Source organism: Camellia sinensis, chromosome 3 (genome assembly GCF_055761805.1).
Source record: "Camellia sinensis isolate YWXY chromosome 3, ASM5576180v1, whole genome shotgun sequence".
In the NCBI taxonomy this organism is placed as follows: domain Eukaryota; kingdom Viridiplantae; phylum Streptophyta; class Magnoliopsida; order Ericales; family Theaceae; genus Camellia; species Camellia sinensis.
In genome coordinates this window covers 24,125,229-24,129,946 of record NC_138963.1, presented here as the reverse complement: position 1 = coordinate 24,129,946, position 4,718 = coordinate 24,125,229, and the positions used below count along the sequence as shown (strand labels likewise).

Below are 4,718 nucleotides of genomic sequence, written 5' to 3'. Positions count from 1 at the left end.
TTTAAAAATCAAAATAAATAACAAATTATGATGTTCCTTTATAGATAATTATAAATGTTGAAACGTCATTGTTTAAATAATAATTGTGACTATTAAAAATTTAATAAAATTTGAAGATTTAATATAACATAAGTCCATAAATTAAGATTTTTTTTGTAAATGTCTCAAAAAAAAAAAATTGGGGGGGCTTATTATAGAAAAAAAAAATATATTTGCTCACAAAAAAATATATAAAATAATTGATAGATATCAAAATGACAATTTATTTTCTTTGAGGTCTGAGAAGCTGATGGGGTGTGGATCTTCAGGACTCACAAATTTCATCTCTGTGTCTCCTCTGCTCTCTCTCTCTAACTTCGGTTTGCTTACCGTTGCAACCCACCAAGAGGGACCTGCTCTTTGCTGAAGCATTCCTCCACAATCTGATTGGAAGGGACTCTCACGATACATGTATCTTTCTCTATCTCAGGATTTAGGGTTTTATTTTCGAATTTTAATTCTGAAATCTTTGTCTGTGACTGATGATTATTGATTAGGGTTACTTCGGATTTTTCTTTGTTGGATCTTGTGGTCTTCCTGATACTTTGACGGATGGTTTGAAATTATTGATGTTTGGATGTTTATCTATACAATACAGGCATTTCTTTACTTTAGGGTCAATGAAGATATTGAGTTCTATTTTATTTGGATTTTTGATTTTGAAGTTTTTCTTGTGGACTTTAGCATGCCAATTATTCTATGATTCATTCACAGTTGGTTTGATTGCGTATTAGTTTTACCATTGAACAAATCGTCAGCCAAATTCTATAATATCACTAAATGCTCGCCAAGGGGTCGATCCTTCCTTACTATAGGCTAGGCTGAGTTGAAGAGTTATGAAAGATTTAAGATTTTGAATCAAACTCAAACCTAAATTCCCAAATATAATTGGTTTTCCTAGTAAATCTATTCCTAAATTCCTAGGAGCATTGGTTTAAGAATTTAGGTTTTAAACCAATTATAATTTAAGTTCTGTTTATCGTATAGTTTATTTAAATTATATTTGAGTTCTATTCCTAAATTTCTAAAACCAATTTGCAGAGCAGTGGTTTTCCATATTTCTGCCCCCAAGATTCTCCACTATGCACTGAGCATTCAAACCATCAGATCTGGGTTAAGCCCATATTTCCTATGGTTTGAAGATTTGATGAGAGAAATAGAAAAAGAAAAGGAAAGGTAATCCCACCTTTTGTTTGGTTACAATGGAATGCATAGGGAAAAGAAACGGAAAAGAAAGTGGGAAGGAAATGTAATCCCACTTTTTGTCTTTTAGGTTCACTTGCACTATGTTTGGTTGGGATTTGAAAAGGAAAAGAGAAAAGATAAGTAAAATATGAATAAAATATACCTATATTTTACTTAGTTCACACATTTTATCCTTTCTTTTTCCATTTCCAATCCCTTAAACACAGTGTTGGCCTCTTTTCTTTCTCCATTTCTCAACTCAACCAAACATAACTTGGAGTTCAAATCCTATCAATTTTTTCTCTTTCCATTTCCCTGTCCATTTTCCTTATCAAGTCCTTCAACCAAACCCTAAAAAATATTCCTAGGAACAAACTAAAAAAAGAGATAAGTTCAACAAACTAAAAAAAAACTAATCATAACTAAATAAGTAAATTAACAAACTAGAATGCACAAATTTTATGTGAAAATCATAAAGGCAATCACAAAAAGAAAACATTTTACAATTCAAACAAGGTTTAGTTAAAATATGGAAACACATTTCTAGGGTTCATCAGTCTTCAAATCCATTTACAAGAAGAGATAAGTTACAAATTTCAAAGAGAGGGAGAGAGAGATCTGAGAGTACGGTACCTGGTTGGTCGGAGCAAGTCTGTCGGTGCCGGAGAAGGTGAAGCCCTTCACTTTAGTCTTCTGTGAAATCGAATAAGCCCCAATTTTAACGAGTAAAGAGGAATCCTATATATATATATATATGTACTTAAACCACCCAAATCGTTGATTCAACCGGTAACCTGTTTAACCCGGACCGGTTCTCTAGAACCGTCTGGTTTTGGTATATATATATATAGGGTTCCTCTTTACTCGTTAAAATTGGGGCTTATTCGATTTCACTAAAGACTGAAGTGAAGGGCTTCACCTTCTCTGGCGAAACTTAGCGGCACCGGTAGACTTGCTCCGGCCAACTAGGTACTACACTCTCAGATCTCTCTCTCTCTCCCGCTCTCTGGTGAAATTTGTAACTTATCTCTGCTTGTAAATGGGTTTGAAGACTGATGAACCCTAGAAATGTGTTTCCAGATTTTAACTAAACCTCCTTATCGCTTTGTTTTATCTTGTTTGATTGTAAAATGTTTTCTTTTTGTGATTGTCTTTATGATTTTCAAGATCAATGAAAATTTGTTTGTTAAAAAATAAAATTTGTGCATTTTAGAAATTTAGTAGTTTGTTAATTTACTTATTTAGTTATGATTAGTGTTTTTTTGGTTTGTTCAACTTGCATGCCGGGGTCTCAATTGTTCTTATGAATATTTTTTAGTGTTTGGTTAAAGGATTTGATGAGGAAAAGGGAAGTGGAAAGAGACAGAATTAATAGGATTTGAATTCCAAGTTATGTTTGGTTGAGTTGAGAAATGGAGAAAGAAAAGAGGCTAACGCTGAGTTTGAGGGATTTGGAAAGGGAAAATGCGTGTGTGTTAGGTGAAATGTAAGTATATTTTATTCATATTTTACTTATCTTTTCCTTTTTTTTTCTTTCTAAATCCCCCAACCAAATACAACGTTAAGTAAACCTAAAAGACAAAAAGTGGGATTACATTTCCTTCTCACTTTCTTTTCCCCTATGTATTCCATTATAACCAAACAAAAAGTGGGATTACCTTTCCTTTTTCTATTTCTATTTCTCTCATCAAATCTTCAAACCATAGGAAAGATGGGCTTAACCCAGATCATAATACTTTGATGGTTGGAATGCTTAGTGGATAGTGGACAATCTTGGGAGCAGAAATATGGAAAACCACAGCTCTGCAAATTGGTTTTAGGAATTTAGGAATAGAACTCAAATATAATTTAAATGAACTATAGTTACTACCATAAATAGTACTTAAATTAGAATTGGTTTAAAACCTAAATTCTTAAACAATGCTCATAGGAATTTGCAAAGCATTGGTTTAGGAATATAATAGGAATTTAAGAATAGCCTTACTTGGAAAACCAATTATATTTAAGAATTTAGGTTTGAGTTTGATTTAAAATTTTAAATCTTTCATAACCCTTCAACTCAGCTTCAAAGAAAATTGATGACTATTTTTATAGTAAGGATGGATTGATCCCTTGGCGAGCATTTAGTGATATTATAGAATTTGGTTAATAATTTGTTCAATGGTAAAACTTTGGCCTAATAATCTTGAGATTATGGGTTCAAGTCTCAGGCAATCACTGTGTGCACTATGCCAAATATTAGGTGTGTACTCATCATTCTCCTCCCAAACAAACATTAATGTGTACTAATTGAGCGTTGTTTTTGATTTGTTCAAGCCGTTAGTAAAAGAAACTTATGTATTCTAAGTTTTTTAATTTACATTTGTATTTCGATTTTTCAAAGGGGTTGTGGAAATGATTTGGTTTCTAACTTGTATCCACAGCATGTGGGTATGGAACATAACTTACTCGTGAATTTATCGAGTTGATACACTAAAAGAGATCATTTGAATCTTCTATGTTACCCGTTGGTTGACTTGGACTATGCTATACTTTTCTTGAGTGTTTCTTAGGTATTTGGATTCTTTATAGATGTGTATCAGTTTATGCTTTTGACATTTTTGGTGATGCAAATCCTTGCACTTGCTAGCACTTCTGTTTCTTGGTTCAACTACACCAATTTTTTTTAGCCATATTCACATTTCGAAGATCTAATATAATAAGCTAATACAATTTCCAAAAGACCATTAAACAATGCCATTTTATATAGGTTCTTAAATTCTCTCTGCAAGCTTATTTAGGAAAACGATTAGAGATGGAGAACACATGCAAAGAGGAACCAGACTCTTTACCAACTGGGGTTTTCGAGCTATATGGGGAACCTGCTATTGTTATAAATGGTGTGCCTCCGTTGCCTTCAAATAATGAAACTCTAGTCCCCTGCGACATTGGAAGGGACGCTGAATCACACAGGAATGCAGGTTTCGGCGAATGGTTGAAGGGAAGAGAGGTTCGAAAGTTGTTTGGTGATCAGTTTTATAACGGAAAAGTAACCGAGTTTGACAAAGAAGCCGGTTGGTACAGGGTGGTATATGATGATGGTGATGTTGAAGATCTCGAGTGGCACGAGTTGGAAGAAGTGCTCCTGCCTCTCGACATTACGCTACCATTGAAAGGATTGGCACTGCAGATCATTCGGAAGAGACAGAGACCCACACAGAGATCCGGAAAGACCTTAACTAAATCTAGAAATCATTGAGCCAGACTCAACTCACGGCATGTGTTGTAATTTTTAGAAGATGCTCAATTTCTCATCTGGAATTTAGATGCTAGACAAGCTGTACATGTATTCACAGTATGTGATGTAAATTTTTGTGTCTCCTCTTACCCTCCCTTCCAAGGGTGGTGAGGGGATATATGATAACCTGGTTTCCCTGTTCAAAGTTCTGTAAGAAACCAGTTTGCTGATCTAAAATATAAGGTATGGCCTAGTCAAAAAAGGACTTTGCAATTGA

At 34.0% G+C, this 4,718-nt stretch overlaps 1 non-coding gene across 1 annotated transcript; it reads left to right on the top strand.

Annotated features, from left to right (window-relative positions):
• Positions 1 to 255: 255 nt before the first annotated feature.
• On the top strand, positions 256 to 4,718 carry LOC114305008 (uncharacterized). The gene is made up of 2 exons (XR_014363625.1): positions 256 to 450; positions 3,974 to 4,718. It is a non-coding gene; the product is annotated as an uncharacterized LOC114305008 (transcript).